Raw genomic sequence first — 20,301 nt, 5'->3', positions numbered from 1 at the left:
AAAAGAAAGTTTTTACAAGAGTGGATTAAAAAACCAAGACTCAACTATATGCTGTCTACAAGTAACCCACTTTAAATATAACTCAACTAAGTCAAAAGTAAAAGGATGGAGAAAGTTATGTCATGCTGACATGAAACAAAGAAAGCTAGAGTACTACATTTATTTTAGAAAACTTGGCTCCAGAACAGGAAGGCTTTCAAGGATTAAGAGTACACACACTGCCAAAAAGAGACCCCAGACTCTGCACACTCACACATATGCTCTTCACACACTCATGTGCACTGATGCACATATGCACTCAGATATGAATACATTCCCTTGCACGTCCATATGTAGACATGTATGTACATACATACCATCTTCAAGCTACTGGGGAGACAAGCAGATGCAGTCAACATTGGGAGACAGAAAAAACTTTGGGTTGAAAATCACAATTTTCAACTTAAAATATTTATAATGTTCTTATTAACTAAAAGTAGCTAGAGAGTTATGGATTCAGGTTAAGATACTCCTACAGAATCCTCTACCTTGTTGGAAGTAGGGTTCAATGTAGCACATGTGAGAGTTCTCAATAAACTTATATAATCATATATTGTCCAATATGGTTCTCTAACAGTGCCTAGTGATACAGTATCTTTAAAATTACCTTATCTATATATTTTAACAGAGGAAATGCTTATATGTATGTTAAAACTTCTTTTTAATATGGGTTAAATCTATACCCGTTTATAATATTGATTTAAATGAACTCTCAAGATGTATTGTTTCTCACTTAAAAGTATCTGTTGTTTGGTTTTTTGGTTTTTTTTTTTTTGCCTTTGTTGTTTTTTACTGAAGACAACAAAGGGAAGGATATGAATGGTTCTCCATCTGATGCTGAATGAAGAGTATCATAATAACTCCTCAATAGAAACTCATGATGGACAAACAAAATCAAAATACATATTAAGATATTTAAAGAGAGGGGTACTAAAATTTTGACTAATATAAGCCAGGTAGCTAAAATGAGTTTGGTTTGGGGCTGACCCTACTGTGGTGAAAATCATCTGTGACTTGTGACCTTTGTGGTTTTGCAGTGATCACATACAAAGAAAAATTTGTATCTTTCCATTTCACCATTTTTTTTAACCTCTGTCTACCATTTTTCTGTTTTCCATTCTCTGTTGGGTATTGATATAACTATGGGTTTCGTTGGCCTCAGTCTTTTTATTACACTAGCAAAATGTTCTATAATTTCCAAGCTGTCAAAATCTGATCTGCATGCCAGGAGGCTATACTTTTAAATACATGAATAGCATTGTGAACAGAAACATCCCTGTCATGTGTCCACTTCTCAGTACCCAAACAGCTCCATGTGTGGTTATGTGTTACAGTGGTTCTTTGAGATCTGAGTGTTTAACACGTATCATCCTCTGTCAGGCTACCATTACAGACCACAGTCTGCTACTGTAGATTTAACAGTATAATACACTCACTGTTGGACCTCCTGGAACAGTTGGATCTGGTAACTCAGTCAACAGCTGCAGTAACACAAAAGGATTGCTGAAACAGAGATTTTTGGATCGACAGAACACTAATTTTAATAATGACAAATTGTCTCTGAATTCAACACTTTTCATATTAATGATCCTTTTGCTTCCTGAACCAGAGTAATTTATGTGCCTGAAAATTGTCCCTGTGATTTAATTTGGTACTTGTATAGATACCATGTGTCTTTATTTTAGCACATCTGACATGAGTTAAATGTTTCCTTTGTAATATTTCTTCAATGAAAGGCCAAAGAGGCAAGATCTGAATGAAAGTTTTTTCTCTCTTTTATGTTCCCACAGCATTTTGAATATGGCTTTGTATGCTCATTTATTATATTTTAATTAATTATTTCCCCACTAGATCGTGAGCACATCTGGAGCAGGGAAATCATTTTTATACATTTCTTTACCCTGGATTCTGCATAGTTCCTGGTATAAGAAGGATAGGAATCACACACTCAGAAGAACTTATGGCAGTAGTTAAAGTATAATAAAATAGTTTGGATTTATAAAAGCAAAACAAAAGATGCAAATGATAGAAAGCTCGAATTCACATTCAAGACAATCAGGGGTGGTAGCATCAGTATTGAACTGAAAAGCTAATTCTTTGCTCTCTACTCTCTAGTAGATAGCCATACTACTTTTTAAAAGTTCCTATACATTTTGATAATGTATTTACATTTTAAAATAATAGTGAACAACATTCCTCCCAAACAAAACATGTCTATGAGTTGAATTTAGGTCATGTGTTGAGATTCATAAACTTTGAAGAAGACATTCAACTGAAATGTAAATGGCTAAAAGCAGGGCATGAAAACCTAATATATTTTCATAGCCCACTCATTTTGAAGCATAGTTTCACTAACTAGTTGTTTGTATATTAAAAGTGATCATTTATTAAAGCATACATTTATATTAATTAATAAAATGGATAACAATTCTACTAATAATGTGTTTAAAGTTGCAAAAATAAAATGCAGTACAATTCATCTTTTTTTGGCTATACAAATTTATAAATCAAGGGCATAAAGAGATAGTTTTCAAGCACTATGAGTGCTTGCAAATTTGAAAAGTTGTTTTTCCTTTAGTTTAAATATTTTAAGCCACCGTATATTGATCAAACAATTTTATACATACTGGGTCAGAAATTTCTAAATTTCAATAATGGGATCTGTGTTGCATGCTAAGCAAATGCATAAGGTTATTACAAGTAAAATAGAATTTCCATTGAGTTTTCTAGAAAGTGAGCACAAAATATTTTTTACTTTAAATATCCATACTGAGATTTAGAAAATTGTGAAGAAATAAGTGAAGAATTGCTTGATCAATATGTGGCTACTTAAAATATTTAAATTAGAGGAAAAGCAGCCTTTTAAACTCTGCCAGTACTCATGCAATTTGAATTCTCTTTGTGCTCTTAATAAAATTATTATTAACATATAATACTTATATTTTCATGAGATCATCATTTAATAGGGAATTAACAGATGTAAAAAGAGACTATAGAACACTTCTAACATCTCTCCTAGTTTTACTTAAGTATCTGAAGTTATATGTACCTGGAACCATTAACTATTATTATGCAGAAAGAAAATATAATCCAATGAAAATGTCAACAGAGAAGGAAAGTAAAAAATCACAAAAACAAGCAATGCAAAGTTGTTATTTAAAATAATAATCTTATTAAGAGCACAAAGAGAATTTCAAATTGCATGAATTCTTGCAGAGTTTAGAAGATTGCTTTCCCTTTAATTTAAATATTTTAAGTTACAAGGCAGTTGGATGAACACATTTGCTTTGAAAACAGAGAGGAGGTCTTCAGTGTGTTCCATGGTCCAGGAAGAATTTGCAAAATGGGTGGAACTTCAATTAGAATTTGACTGTAAGCAAATTTTGACTAACTTCAGAAGAAAGCATTTAGTATTATTTCACTCTGTATAGGAAGAAAAGCATGAAAATGGGACACATAGGAGAAAAGCAACTTATGAGCTGATTGTGTTCCCCTAAAATTCATTTGTTGAAGCCCTAACCCCCAATATGTCAAAATGTGACTTTTTAAAGACAGAGGCTTTATAGAAGTGATTACATTAAAGTGTAGCCTTTAGTACTGACCCTGTGTCTGCAAGTTCAGTCATGTCTGACTCTCTGCAGTCCCATGGACTGTAGTCTGCCAGGCTCCTCTGTCCATGAGATTATTCAGGCAATAATATTATTCACTCCGGAATCCTGGTGTGGGTAGCCATTTCCTCCTCCAGGGGGTCTTCTCCACCCAGGGGCTGAACCTGTGTCTCCTGTGGGTCTTGCATTAGCAGATGGATTCTTTAACCACTGAGCCACCTGGGAAGCCCAGTATTGGCCCCAAGACAATTTAACTGGTATTATTATAAGAAGAAAGTGATATCAAGGATGCGTGAGCACAGAGCAAAGATCATGGCAGGACCTGTCTGCAAGGTAAGGAGCGAGGTCTCAGGATCATGGCCTTCTAGCCTCCAGAGCTGTGACAAGGTAACTGCTGATGAAGCCACTAGTCTGTGGCATTTTGTTTTGGCAGCCCCAGCATACTAAGACAGTGAGCACATTGTTTCAGCAGGAGTAGAGGATTTATGTGGCTGGACAGTGAAATATAGCTTAAGAAAGCTTGAGGCCAGATAGGGGAGATCACTGAGCCATTAGCAATGAGAAAGATATTTACAGGTGATAAATAAAGGCATGCATGCCTTCACGGGGGGCTTGTTCACTGTCCTGTGTAGTAGAGAAGTATTGCTCCATGCAGATCTCCTATTTTGTTCTTGGAATCAGACAAACAACTGAATGTCCATCAAGTTCTTCAGAACACAGAGATGAGTCCCTGGATTCACTGAGGAGCTCTTTAGACAGATGCAGAAAACACTTCCTCATAGCACTTTACTGTTTTCCTGCAGGTTTTCTCCACTTTGTGTGAAGATTTCACACTGCCAATTCTTGATCAAAAGAAATAAAATATTTGTGACATAAGCAATCAGGTTGTGAACTCTAAAAAAGGGAGCAGGTTGTATACTATTGGGTATTGTCTAACTTGTAAAGTATTACAAACCTTTTTTGTGTTTATAGTTTTGCTCTTTACCATGTATTTTTTTGGTAGAACTAAACATTTTTGATAGGAAAAATTTATTTCTCTTACTCTTAGATACCATCGGCTACTTCATTCAATGAGAAAATGAGAAACATGAAATGAAAGATGGAAAGAAAGAAGTCCAGCAGCTTATGCGAATCTGGATTTCCCACCTCTCCTTATCTCTTGCCTGCTTGTTGGCAAATAACAAACAGAAGTTTTGAATATTTTTATGTAAGTACAGAGGGCTTAGATTTATGAACCCCTTGCAAACAAAGGAACTCACAGGAGAACTGAGAAAACCAGAAAAAGATAAGAAATAGTTATGCATTTTAGTGAGTATGTGATATTATCTGTCACATAGACCTATGTAGGTGCTTTTTAAGAGGTGCATAATAGGAATGAGTCCACTGTGAATTATGCTTAGAAAACAGCGATAGAGCAACCAGAGGCAAATGTGAAACCAAGTATTCCTAAATGTGCTGAAGTTTTTGTTCTCAAAGAATCTGAATTTGAAATCAGTGTCCATAGGGGAAACCAAACAATTTATGAATTAAAACTTTTAAGAATGGCATGAGTTTGAGCAAACTCCAGGAGAGACTGAAGGACAGGGAAGCCTAGTGTGCTACAGTCCAAGGAGTCACAACGAGTCGCACACAAGACAGAGCAACTTAACAACAACAAAGAATATCAGGATCTAACTTGCCTTACTTCAAGAAGCAGCAGCAAACTCTTGGATTACTGTAAATATTAGTTTACTTCAAAAATTAAATGTGATTTTTAGTGTAAAGTAAGAGAGAAATAAAAAGCAGGAAATATTGTGACAATGGAACCTGTATCTTTTTAAGAATCATGCAGGAGGAGATTTCAAACCTGAATGAGAGAGTACAATGCTTAAATAAGAACTGTTTAAGGAAATCTCTGCCTAGACATAATTCTATAAGGCTTAGTGTTGAGCTTTAGACTAAGGGTAACTTGACATTCAGCTGCAGCTGCACAGAAGAGACTCTGTGATTAAAACTTAGAGCCATCTCCTGCCTGCCTGCTGGCACAAAAACAGACATCCATGTGTAGATCTGCTCTGTAATTATTCTATGAAATCCCAAACTATCTAGCTAAATGTAATTTGGCATTTAAAATCCCTGACATGTTAGATAGTATCTTTGTTCACCTGGAATACATTCATCTACTAATTAGTTTATTATCCCCATGCAATTTACCTTTTTCACTTTTTGGACTACAGGTCAGCAAGGGACACTGATAATATACCTAGGAGTTTCCCACTTGCTGTCATTAGGCAATCTCATATTTCCTTTATTGTCTTCACTGTGGTGGAAAGGGAGGAAGATTTTTCTCATATAATTGGTTGTCTGGATCCTAACAAATTTTACTGGAGTCTGGACATTAATTCTGCTGCTTTCCCCCTTATTCATTACAGCAAGTACTATCTTAGAATGCAAGTATACTCCACTGCAAGTGATGGAAATTACAGGTAGAAATAATACACCTGAGAAGTAGAATCAGTTCAGTGTCAAGCTGCTTACTTAAGGCTCAAGCTTAAAAGCATTTATTTGCCTAGTCATTGAGTAAGAGAAGAGAGCTGAAGTTTAAAAATGTCTAATCACAAGTACGTACAAACCTAAATTCTAGGTGTTGCAACTGCCCTAATATGCTCATTTAATATCTGAAGAAACTAAAACTTAAGAGACATACCTATACACAATAACACAGACTGGATTTAAAATGCAAGGAGTTATGATTCTCAAACCCTCTTAAACAATATTCTATGTATAATATATCATTTTCCTGTTAATTCACTATTTTTTTTTTTTTTTGCATTTGATAAACATTTCCTCCTTAACTCCCTTAATTTAGTTGGCCTTGTTACTACTTTCCTGACCAGTGAGAAACCCTTGACTTTGGCCCTAAGAAAAACAATTGGTCCCTATTTCTTCTGTAGAGATCATGATAGTTAGCTATTGAATCTTACATTCCATATTTGTTTGGATTTGTCTTCTCATTGCACATTTTTGGTACTCTGAAGATCAGAACCACTAATTTATTCCTATTTTGAATTTATTTTCCCTTATTTCTTCCGCCTTACCTCTTTCCTCCCTTCCCTCCCTCCCTTCTTCCTCTTTCTTTCTTTTTCCCTTCTTTCTTCTCTTTTTAAATGTCATGTCCACCTCCTGGTTCTCATCCACACATCTCTGCTGTGACTTCACATTTAGGCAGGCTGGATATTATCATACTTTCTTAAATAATATCCTCCATGGTATTAAAGATGCACATCTACATTTTCAAACCAATTTTCATAGATTTTTATATCTCAAAAAAGCACATGTTTTTGAGCAAAAGAACAACTATCCCCTTTGCCACCAAAGTGAATATTTCAATTTGTAGTCCTTTCTTTGGAAAATAGGGGTATTTTTTCAGATGGCCTTTGCAAGAAGTGGTTCGTTTTACTACGTCTTATGCTAAATGGATTTTGGTTCTGTTTACTTTAGGCAGGTGATGAATATACAGATCATAGAACTGGCTATTTCTTATCAAATATTAAGAAGTCTAAGGGAGTAGGTGGACAATGACCTTGAAGAATATACTAAGTCAAATATTAAGACTGTGCTAAATGAGATGTCTGGCAGAGATAATAAAACTTGTGTTCACTTTAGGTAATAAAGTGTTTAAAGTTAAACCATACTTGGAATAAAGCATAAAACTCAAGAGAGGTGCAGCAAAATTGATAATCCTCTTAGAGGTTTACAAAGACCTTTAGAAAATGTCAAAGCAAACATCAATTATAAACTTCTTTTAAAAATGTTATGTGATGTCTTCAAATGGAACAGCTGGACTTTCCAGGGAGACTGGATGAGGAAAAAAAGCACAGAGCTTGGTACCAGATGTAACCGTCTGTGACTTCTGACTTCATCATTTTTTAACTATTGGCCTTGGGGAAGTTATTTATCCTCTCAGAACCTCAGTGACTCCATCTGCAAACTGGGGATAATCATGTGAAAGTGTGAAGTCGCTCAGTCGTGTCCGACTCTTTGCGACCCCATGAACTGTAGCCTACCAGGCTCCTCCCTCCATGGGATTCTCCAGGCAAGAGTACTGGAGTGGGTTGCCATTTCCTTCTCCAGGGGATCTTCCCGACCCAGGGATCGAACCCGGGTCTCCAGCATTCCAGGCAGATGCTTTAACCTCTGAGCCACCAGGGAAGCCCACATCATAAGGTTATTGTGAGAATAAAAGTACTTTGGTTCATAGTGAACAGAAAACTGTGTTTTTGAATGTTCCCTGAAAGTACCATAATAACAGAGATGGAGCTTAAGAAATCTTAGTAACTTTCTGAAGCAATTCTTCAAGAACTCCAGTGTTAAAGCACCAAATAATTAGTTGTTTTATACACTGATAGTTCTTTTAATCATTGTATAGCAAGTATATACAAATTGAATAGTTAAATGTGGAAAGTTCTGATTTCTAAAGTCTCTTGGCGTCTCTTTCTATAGAGTCTACATTTGTACCATTTTCCAGGTTATAGTTTAGGTGGTAACAATATTTGCAAATCTAAATATTTTATTGGGAAGACTGTAAGTCAAAATATAAATAAAGTGTCTGTGTGCTTGTGTGTTCAGTCGCTAAATTGTGGCCACATGACCCCAAGTGTCAGAGCCCTTTTAAGTAAATAACAACAGGAAGTTAGGGGCATTCTAATAAAACTTCATTAACACACAAAGCCTTGCCTATAGAATCACCTCACAAGTAATGAGACGTGACTCATTCATGAACGTCCTGGGAGAAGCCCCAAAACACTTCTTTATGAGTCATCACCACCAATATTTCCAGTAAAATTATGGAAGTTGACTACTGCAGAAATTTTCTCCGAACAGATATTAACAGTTGTTATTTCTATCTTAGCATAAAAGCAGTGCTCAGTTCAGTTCAGTCGCTCAGTCGTGTCTGACTCTTTGCGACCCCATGAATCGCAGCACGCCAGGCCTCCCTGTCGATCACCAACTCCCAGACTTTACTCAGACTCACATCCATCGAGTCGGTGATGCCATCCAGCCATCTCATCCTCTGTCATCCCCTTCTCCTCCTGCCCCCAATCCAATCCCTCCCAACATCAAGGTCTTTTCCAATGAATCAACTCTTCACATGAAGTGGCCAAAGTATTGGAGTTTCAGCTTCAGCATCAGTCCTTCCAATAAACACCCAGGACTGATCTCCTTTAGGATGGACTGGTTGGATCTCCTTGCAGTCCAAGGGACTCTCAAGAGTCTTCTCCAACACCACAGTTCAAAAGCATCAATTCTTCGGCACTCAGCTTTCTTCACAGTCCAACTCTCACATCCATACATGACCATTGGAAAAACCATAGCCTTGACTAGACAGACCTTTGTTGGCAAAGCAATGTCTCTGCTTTTATAGTTAAGCATTCCTTCAGTGTCTTTCCCAGTATCTCTGAAAATCTTTAATTGTATCCTGTTTTTCACTCCTCCTTCCTCAGAAGAACCAGATTAGGCTGGCCCGCCCAAGGTTAATCCCATGTATTCTTGGTGGCACTCTCTTCTCTCCTCAGGGCATTTTTCCTACTAATTATCCATTCTCTTCTGTTCTAAGTCAAACTCCTGCAATTTATTCTACCTACTTCTCCACTACCACTTTGCCTACAATCATCTAGGTTTCTTTTCTTTTCTTTTTTTTTTTTAATTCTAAAATAGCCTTCAATTTACTTCTACCCTGGAGCAGCTATGCAAACTTTCTGCTAGGTCCCCTGACTGAATTTGTCAAATTCTTTCATATTTGTCCCCAGGCACTGACTCATTAGTACTTTAAATTTGGCTTTGGTTTTGGCCTCCATATCAGAAACTCACTCTCTTTTGAAAGTCACTAATAACTTTCTCCTTGCCAACTCTAGAGGATTTCATCAAACCTAGCATCTTCACCCTACTTGAGGTATCAACCTCTTGACAATGTTCACTTTTTTCTTTGTCTTTGCAGTGCTCATTTTCCACCATAATAACAAACTCAGGTCATACTCTCTTGTTTTCTGTTATAGATTCTTTCTCTCTTTTTGAAAAGTCCTCTGAGTCCTGTATACAATCATTTATTTCCTTGTCTCTTGCTATACGATATCCTCTCCCAATACTATCAAAGGTCTTGTTATATTAACTGCCTTAAAGTAAGGGAATCAGAAATACCTTCAAGATCAGTAAAGTTTACTGCCATGTGTACAGTCTGAGATGTGGCTCTCCCAGGTTTCTCTTAACTCATTTGTTTCTCCAAGTCAATTTCTCTTTACCATTTCTATCAGTGTAGAATCTTTTTGTCATTTGACTATTGAGTCTACCTTGGCACTAGTCTTGCTGCAAATTTTTCCTTTCTATTTGCATTTTCACCATTTTAATTTAGAGTCTATTTACCTCTCCTTAGCTTTATTGCAAGACCCTCCTCCCTGGTCCAACTTTCTATCTTTGCCCCCATAGTTCATTCAGCACCAACCACCACTTTATTTACCATAAGGCATAACTTTGTCTTTCTCCCTCAGAAATGTTCAATGCTTTCAGTACTTGTAAATTAATGCTGAAGTTGCTTCAACACTACTTGAGACCATTTGCAATGTAATCCCAACCTCGAGTCTCAGGTCTTAACTCTGATATAACTGCATGCCATTGCCATTTCTCAAACATAACAATTATTTCCCCATATCTTTGTATATTCTCTTGTTTATGTGTTCTCCATTTTACTTTTGGAAATTCTAGTCCTTCTTCAAACTTACCTTCTGAATAATTGTAGCACTCCATCCTTTTCTTACTGCCTATTATCAAACGTAACGTGTGAGTTTTTTGTTATGCTAGGTAATCCATATGGAATTGGCCTTTTGTAGGCCAAAAATGGTTGAGTACATGTAATTTTACCTAGCATAACCTAACATCTATCTTACTAAATTAGAAGCTCCTTAAAGACAGCAATGGATTTTAGATGTTTTTGAAATTTTTCCAGCATATTTATATCTATGATCACTTAATTATTATTAACTTACTGAATTTATGAGTTGATAATGAATACTATATATATAGTTGGATATATTTTGAATAATTAACTTAGTACTATTAGCCTACTTGTATTTTTCTACCCTAAATTTTTTACATCCTGTGCTTTGAAATATAACTCATATACACAAAGATACATAATATATTTTTAAAATAAGCTTTGGTATCTAGTTGTGCGAGTCTTCCTACATACTTTTTCCCAAAGAGTCATAAAGTCTATCCTTATTTTGTATAAGAATGATGACTTAAAATAGATGTAAAAGTGTCAGTCACTCAGTTGTGTCCAGTTCTTTTTGACCCCATGGACTGTAGCCCACCACACTCCTCTGTCCATAGGATTCTTCAGGCAAAAATACTAGAGTGGGTAGCCATTCTCTTCTCCAGAGGATCTTCCCAACTCAGACATTCAACCTGTTTCTCCTGCATTGCCTGTGGATTCTTTATTGCTGAGCCACCAGGGAAGCTGTGAAAGTATCACTCAGTTCAGTTCAGTTCAGTTCAGTTCATTTCAGTTGCTCAGTTGTGTCCGACTCTTTGCGACCCCATGAACCAAATCACACCAGGCCTCCCTGTCCATCACCAACTCCAGGAGTTCACTCAAACTCATGTCCATCAAGTTGGTGATGCCATCTAGCCATCTCATCCTTTGTCGTCCCCTTCTCCTCCTGCCCCCAATCCTTCCCAGCATCAGGGTCTTTTCCAATGAGTCAACTCTTCGCATGAGGCCAAAGTATTGGAGTTTCAGCTTCAGCATCAGTCCTTCCAATGAACACCTAGGACTGATCTCCTTTAGGATGGACTGGTTGGATCTCCTTGCAGTCCAAGGGACTCTCAAGAGTCTTCTCCAACACCACAGTTCAAAAGCATCAATTCTTCGGCACTCAGCTTTCTTCACAGTCCAACTCTCACATCCATACATGACTGCATAAAAAACCATAGCCTTGACTAGACGGACCTTAGTTGGCAAAGTAATACCTCTGCTTTTGAATATGCTATCTAGGTTGGTCATAACTTTCCTTCCAAGGAGTAAGCGTCTTTGAATTTCATGGCTACAATCACCATCTGCAGTGATTTTGGAGCCCCCCAAATAAAGTCTGACACTGTTTCCACTGTTTCCCCATCTATTTCCCATGGAGTGATGGGCCCAGATGCCATGATCTTCATTTTCTGAATGTTGAGCTTTAAGCCAACTTTCTCACTCTCCTCTTTCACTTTCATCAAGAGGCTTTTTAGTTCTTCTTTGCTTTCTGCCATAAGGGTGGTGTTATCTGCATATCTGAGGTTATTGATATTTCTCCGGCAATCTTGATTCCAGCTTGTGCTTCTTCCAGTCCAGTGTTTCTCATGATATACTCTGCATATAAGTTAAATAAGCAATGACAATATACAGCTTTGATGTACTCCTTTTCCTATTTGGAACCAGTCTGCTGTTCCATGTCCAGTTCTAACTGTTGTTTCTTGACCTGCATATAGCTTTCTCAAGAGGCAGGTTAGGTGGTCTGGTATTCCCGTCTCTCTCAGAATTTTCCACTTGATTGTGATCCACACAGTCAAAGGCTTTGGCATAGTCAATAAAGCAGAAATAGATGTTTTCCTGGAACTCTCTTGCTTTTACCATGATCGAGCAGATGTTGGCAATTTGATCTCTGGTTCCTCTGCTTTTTCTAAAACCAGCTTGAATATCAGGAAGTTCATGGTTCACGTATTGCTGAAGCCTGGCTTGGAGAATTTTGAGCATTACTTTACTAGCGTGTGAGATGAGTGCAATTTGCGGTTGTTTGAGCATTCTTTTTCATTGCCTTTTTTGGGGATTGGAATGAAAACTGACCTTTTCCAGTCCTGTGGCCACTGCTGAGTTTTCCAAATGTGCTGGCATATTGAGTGCAGCACTTTCACAGCATCATCTTTCAGGATTTAAAGTAGCTCAACTGGAATTCTATCACCTCCACTAGCTTTGTTCATAGTGATGCTTTCTAAGAACTACTTGACATCACATTCCAGGATGTCTGGCACTAGGTGAGTGATTACACCATTGTGATTACCTATTCCTAAATTATTTTCTTTAGACAAAAAACTACTTATTGGCATATATATATAAATCTTAATATTCACTTGGACTACATATTAATTATTCAGATTGTGTGCAAATTATTTTCAAGAAAATCTTAGCAAACAGTTATTATACTTATTTTTTTTTTTTTAGGATTACCACCTTTTCTTGTTTGTTGTCATGTTTTTAAGAAAATTATGGTTTGTTGTCAAAATGCTTGTCAGAGTCAGCCACGTCTAAATTCAAGGGTTTATGTACATAAGTATGTATGCATATATGCATGTATTAAATAGATGTTATCTTTTTAGAGCTGTTTTAGGTTCATGGCATTAACTAAACTTAAAAGTACAGCGATTTCCCATAAGCCCTGCTTCCTCACATACATAACTTTCCCCATTATCAACTTTCCCCACCATATTGGTACATTTGTTACAATTAATGAATCTACATTGACACATCATTGTCATCCAAACTCCATAGTTTATGTTAGAGTTTACTCTTAATGTTGTATGTTCTATTGGTTTGGACAAACCTATGACAGTTATTCAGGCTTCCCAGGTGGTGCTAATGGTAAAGAACCCAACTCCCAATGCTGGAGACATAAGAGACATGGGTTAGATACCTAGGTCAGGAAGATCCCCTGGAAGAGGGCATGGCAATCCACTCCAGTCTATAGAATTACATAGAGTTGGACATGACTGAAGTGACTTAGCACACACACACACACACACACACGACAGATATTCATGATTATAATATCATACAGAATAATTTCACTGCCCTAAAAATCCTCTATGCTCTAACTATGCATCTTTCTCCTTTCTAACTCTTAGCAATGACTGATCTTTTTACTGTCTTCATAGTTTTTGCTTCCCTAGAAGGTCATATGGTTGGAGTTATACAGTCTGTACTCTTTTCAGATGGTAAAGAATCTGCCTGGAAAGATGGGGACCTGAGTTTGATCCCTGGGTTGGGAAGAACCCCTGCAAGACAGCATGACAAACTAATCCAGCATTCTTGCCTGGCGTATCCCCATGGACAGAGGAGCTTGGCGACCTACAGTCCATGGGGTTGCAAAGAGTTGGACAGAGCTTGATGTTCTGTTATTAGGCATAAAATTGCTGAGAACTGTTATGTCTTCTTGAAGAGTTGATCCCTTATGATCCCTTATTATGTAATTCCTGTTTTTATTCCTGATAACTTCTTACCTTGAAGTCAGTTCTGTATATATTTATCCCTGATCTGAGATTGTAAAGAATAGATATCTCTAGAGCACAAATAAGGAAGCAGAAGTTAACAATAAAAGGCATGCAAGGATTAGGATTTGGGCTTTTGCCTGTGAACAGCATCAGCTCCCTGATCCCCACTTTATTTCTGAGTCTTCTTTTTCCTTATTCTTCTGCGGCACCGCTCCCTCAGGTTGGTTCATTGCTGGCCTGGTCCCAACAGTTTCTTCTTGTTGTCCTTACTCTTTGTTCCTACTTTTGCCTTTCATTCTGTGTAGATCTGAGTTTATGTCCCATATAATTTTATTTTTCTCTAGGGAGATGTCTTTAACATTTCTCATAGGTAAGTATACTGGCAACACATTCCTTCAATTTTTGTCTGAGAAAGTCTTTATTTCTCCTTCACTTTGTAAGATTATAGCATAGTTCACAAAATTCTAGTTTGGTGGATGCTTTTCTCTCAACATTTTAAATATTTTACTCCATTTTCTTCATTTTTTCCTATTTATTGACATATAACAGAGTTACATTATGGTATTTTCAGGTTTAAAACACAGTGATTCAGTATTTATTTACAAAATGATCACCATATGTCATCCTATAAAGTTGTATATTCCCTAGTATGTATATTGCATCCCCAAGCCTTATTTATTTTATAAGTGGAAATTTGCACTTCTTAATTCCCTTCACCTACTTTGCCCAGCCCCCACTGTTTCCTTCCCTAGCAACCACCAGTTTGTTATCTGTATCTCTGAGCTGTTACACTCCATTCTCTTCTTACTTGCTTGGTTTCTGGGAAGAAGTTGAATGTAACTTTTATGTTTGTTTCTCTCTAGGTTTAGGTGTTTTTCTCTCTGGTTTCTTGTTTTTTTTTTTGGCATTTATCCTACAAGATACTTTCTCAGTTTCCTAGTTCCATGGTTTGGTATCTGACACCAATTGGGGGAAATTTTCACTGCTTATTACTTCCAATATTTCCCTTTCCCTTTTCTCATCCTCTTCTTGTAATTCCATTACATGTATATTATACCTTTCTTAGTTGTCCCATGGTTCGTAGATGTACTGTTTTTCTTTTTCCGGTTTTTTTTTTCATTGTTTTTTAGTTTTGCAGTTTTTAGGGTTTTTTTTGTTTTTTGAAATCCGTCAATATCAGACACACTTTCCTAAGCCACTTCCAGACAAGTAATAACCCCATCAAAGGCATTAAGTTACAGTGTTTTTGACCTCTATCATTTCTTTTGGTGCTTTCTTTGAATTTCCATCTCTCTGTTTACATTGCCCATCTATTCTTGCATGCTGTATACCTTCTCTATTAGAGTCTTTATTAATCATAAAGGTATTAAAAACCTTGGTCTGCTAATTCCAACATCTGTTGTATCTGAGTTTAGTTCTGATGCTTGCTTTGTCTCTTAAATTGTGTTTTTGTCTCTTATTATGCCTTTAATTTTTTTTAATAGCCTAACATGATGTGCTAGATAAAAAGTACTATGTTAAATAGATGTGTGTTGATGTGGTGGTGAGGTGTGGGAGAAGGTGAAGCAGCAGCTTATTGTCCTATGATTAGCTCTCAGTCATGTGGTGAGCCTATGTCTTGGACTGTGAATTTCTTAGGGACTTTTCAGTCACCTTCTTCATTCAGGTGGGACAGGATGGCTAGATTGGCTTGGAGTTGGGTGTTTTCCTTCTCCCAGATCAATTAGGTTCTTATAAAGTCCCTTTAGGCTAGGCTTTGGTTGAAAAGTTTCTCCCAAGAGAAGATCTTGTTAAAGACAAAGTGCTCTGGGGTATATCAAAATGGTTCCTTTTTCTTTCCCCTTGCTGGAAGCACAAGAAGCATTTTCTCAGATGTTCACTCTTAAAAAAAAAAAAAATATCAAAGTGTAGTATTATGCTAGTTTTAGGTGTGCTGTATGGTGATATGAATTTGAATACATTATGAAATGATCACCATGATGAGTCTAGGAACCATTCGTTCCCATATGATGTTATTACAGTATTATTGGGCACATTCCTTATGCTATGGACGTCCCTGGTGGCTCAGATGGTAAAGCATCTGCCTGCAATGCAGGAGATCTGAGTTCGATCCCTGGGTCAGGAAGATCCCCTGGAGAAGGAAATGGCAACCCATTCTAGCACTCTTGCCTGGAAAATCCCATGGATGGATGAGCCTGGTAGGCTACAGTCCATGGGGTCACACAGTCGGATAAAACTGAGCAACTTCACTTTGACTTATGCTTTATACTACATTTCTGTGGCTTATTTTATAACTGGAAGTTTCCTTATGAAATATAAAACTCACAAAAGTTTGGAGGGTCCTCTGGGACTGGTTGCCCCTGTTGAACTCTCAGACTTGTCCCAACTGAGCCTCCAGTGACGTATCAACTACAGTTCAGGTTTTTCCTACCTGGCCACTGGTTTGCATGGGGGTTTCTACTCCAGTAACTTGTGGTTATCCCTATTCATTGGTGTTTCTAATTTGGGGGGTAATAGAGTTTTGCCAAGAAAATGCACTGGTCATAGCAAACACCCTCTTCCAACAACACAAGAGAAGACTCTACACATGGACATCACCAGATGGTCAACACCGAAATCAGACTGACTATATTCTTTGCAGCCAAAGATGGAGAAGCTCTATACAGTCAGCAAAAACAAGACCAGGAGCTGACTGTGGCTCAGATCATGAACTCTTTATTGCCAAATTCAGACTTAAATTGAAGAAAGTGGGGAAAACCACTAGACCATTCAGGTATGACCTAAATCAAATCCCTTATGATTATACAGTGGAAGTGAGAAATAGATTTAAGGGCCTAGATCTGATAGAGAGAGTGCCTGATGAACTATGGACGGAGGTTTGTGACATTGTACAGGAGACAGGGATCAAGACCATCCCCATGGAAAAGCAATGCAAAGAAGCAAAATGGCTTTCTGGGGAGGCCTTACAAATAGCTGTGAAAAGAAGTGAGGTGAAAGGCAAAGGAGAAAAGGAAAGATATAAGCATATGATTGCAGAATTCCAGAGTAGCAAGGAGAGATAAGAAATCTTTCTTCAGTGATCAATGCAAAGAAATAGAGGAAAAGAACAGAATGGGAAAGACTAGAGATCTCTTCAAGAAAATTAGAAATACCAAGGGAACATTTCATGCAAAGATGGGCTCGATAAAGGACAGAAATGGTCTGGACTTAACAGAAGCAGAAGATATTAAGAAGAGGTGGCAAGAATACACGGAAGAAATGTACAGAAAAGATCTTCATGACCCAGATAATCATGATGGAGTGATCACTCACCTAGAGCCAGACATCCTGGAATGTGAAGTCAAGTGGGCCTTAGACAGCATCACTATGAACAAAGCTAGTGGAGGTGATGGAATTCCAGTGGAGCTATTTCAAATCCTGAAAGATGATACTGTAAAAGTGCTGCACTCAATATGCCAGCACATTTGGAAAACTCAGCAGTGGCCACAGGACTGGAAAAGGTCAGTTTTCATTCCAATCCCAAAGAAAGGCGATGCCAAAGAATGCTCAAACTACCGCACAATTGCACTCATCTCACATGCTAGTAAAGTAATGCTCAAAATTCTCCAAGCCAGGCTTCAGCAATACGTGAACCGTGAACTCCCCCATGTTCAAGCTGGTTTTAGAAAAGGCAGAGGAACCAGAGATCAAATTGCCAACATCCTCTGGATCATGGAAAAAGCAAGAGAGTTCCAGAAAAACATCTATTTCTGCTTTATTGACTATGCCAAAGCCTTTGACTGTGTGGATCACAATAAACTGTGGAAAATTCTGAAGGAGATGGGAATACCATACCACCTGACCTGCCTCTTGAGAAATCTGTATACAGGTCAGGAAGCAACAGTTAGAACTGGACATGGAACAACAGACTGGTTCCAAATAGGAAAAGGAGTACCTCCAGCCTGTATATTGTCACCCTGCTTATTTAACTTCTGTGCAGAGTGCATCATGAGAAACGCTGGGCTGGAAGAAACACAAGCTGGAATCATGATTGCCAGGAGAAATATCAAGAACCTCAGATATGCAGATGACACCACCCTTATGGCAGAAAGTGAAGAGAACTAAAAAGCCTCTTGATGAAAGTGAAAGAGGAGAGCGAAAAAGTTGGCTTAAAGCTCAACATTCAGAAAACGAAGATCATGGCATCCGGTCCCATCACTTCCTGGGAAATAGAAGGGGAAACAGTGGAAACAGTGTCAGACTTAACTTTTTGGGGCTCCAAAATCACTGCAGATGGTGATTGCAGCCATGAAATTAAAAGACGCTTACTCCTTGGAAGAATAGTTATGACCAACCTAGATAGTATATTCAAAAGCAGAGCCATTATTTTGCCGACTAAGGTCTGTCTAGTCAAGGCTACGGTTTTTCCTGTGGTCATGTATGGATGTGAGAGTTGGACTGTGAAGAAGGCTGAGCACCAAAGAATTGATGCTTTTGAACTGTGGTGTTGGAGAAGACCCTTGAGAGTCCCTTGGACTGCAAGGAGATCCAACCTGTCCATTCTGAAGGTGATCAGCCCTGGGATTTCCTTGGAAGGAATGATGCTAAAGCTGAAACTCCAGTACTTTGGCCACCTCATGAGAAGAGTTGACTCACTGGAAAAGACTCTGATGCTGGGAGGGATTGGGGGCAGGTGGAGAAGGGTACGACCGAGGATGAGATGGCTGGATGGCATCAATGACTCGATGGATGTGAGTCTGAGTGAACTCCAGGAGATGGTGATGGACAGGGAGGCCTGGCGTGCTGCGATTATAGGGTCGCAAAGAGTTGGACATGACTGAGCGACTGAACTGAACTGAACTGAGTTTGCTCTATGACCTAACTTCTCTGACCTAAGAAGACTAGTTGATTTTTCAGTTTGTTTAACTTTTTATTTATTTTTCAGATAGAGTGGTGACTTCCAAACTCTTTATATCCAGACAAGAAATCTGAAGTCCGGTTTGACTTTGAGTAAAGAGAAACAAACAACAACAAAAAAATTAAAAACAACAACACATGTGCTATCTTTAAACTTGAAACACTTGTAATCTAAACTTTGGTTACCCGTTTTAACTCTCCAGCATCTGAAAATCTCTAGATTATTGACACTTACAGGGATTTTCACTCAACTTGTAGATGCCAAAGGCAGAAGCTAATGGAATGAAATAAGATTCTTCAAGGTTTGGCTTAGGGTTCCTTTGAGATTGGCATTATAATTCCTATATAGATATTTTAAAAAATGTTTTAGTCTTGATGTCATGTATCTTTTGTAATATTAGTGACAATTAATATTATATATGAAAATATTTGCTCTTCGATTAATGCATATTTAGAAGTATGAAAGAAGAATTTAAGAGATCTAAATCACAAACAGTTATACTTTTTTATATGAACGATGGACAGGGAGGCTTGGCGTTCTGCGATTCAGGGGGCGCAAAGAGTCGGACACGACTGAGCGACTGAGCTGAACTGAACTGATTCATATCTGAGTAACAGTACCCTTTTCAATTCCTATTTCTCACTCAAGTAAAAAGTCCTTACTGTAATGTATATCACATACTTATTATCTATTTTTTCTCCTCAACCAACACGTTAATAAATATCTACAATATGAAAAAATCTAAAACAGTAGGATAATCAGTGTAGAAACAGAATGTCTCACAGAATAGTCTTGTTTATTTATTCTAGAATTGAATAAGCTATTAGTAATGATTACTGTTATTACTTTCAATCATAATTTCATCTAACAAGCAAATTTTAGTATCAATGATACATGTTCATTTTACATGTACATGATATATCAGATTGCTTAAAGATCATAAAAATGCATATAAAGAGAAATATATGTGTATCTGAAACTTACTTTTAACAATATTTATCCAATTGCTTTGCCACATAGATGATAGAAATAGCTGAATATTAAAAGAAAATTTTTAAAATAATTTTGTTGGTAATTCTGAGATATTGGACAAAAAGAACATGTATCATTTCAGTAAGTTCTAGAGGTTTCCAAAAAGGAACACGATATAATATATCAATACCAATATTATTAAATATATGCAATTCCAAATAGACTGATAGGTATTAAATCAATTATCTTCCCCCTAATTACTGTAGGTTACACACCCACTGTAGAAATTTTCAGGTGATCAAGCAATTTTGAGGCTTTGTTATCCTTGCCCATCCATAAATTAACAGTTAATTAAGGACTGGACCAGACCCCAAAATGATTGTCACTCTCCGGTAATGGGTTTGTAGAGTCAAGAATTTCCACATACACTTAAAGCTACTTTGTCCACATCATCAAATCAGGCTGAAAATGAAAAACAAATGGACAAACAAACAAACAAAACAGGCT

The 20,301-nt window shown here is 37.4% G+C and overlaps 1 protein-coding gene across 1 annotated transcript in view; it reads right to left on the bottom strand.

Annotated features, from left to right (window-relative positions):
* LOC128049737 (bifunctional heparan sulfate N-deacetylase/N-sulfotransferase 4) overlaps positions 1-20,301 on the bottom strand; it is a 281,519-nt gene that overhangs the window by 66,367 nt on the left and 194,851 nt on the right. The gene's annotated exons all lie outside the window — the stretch shown is intronic.

This window comes from Budorcas taxicolor, chromosome 6 (assembly GCF_023091745.1).
Source record: "Budorcas taxicolor isolate Tak-1 chromosome 6, Takin1.1, whole genome shotgun sequence".
NCBI classification, from domain to species: Eukaryota; Metazoa; Chordata; class Mammalia; order Artiodactyla; family Bovidae; genus Budorcas; species Budorcas taxicolor.
This window is presented reverse-complemented; position numbering and strand designations above follow the sequence as displayed.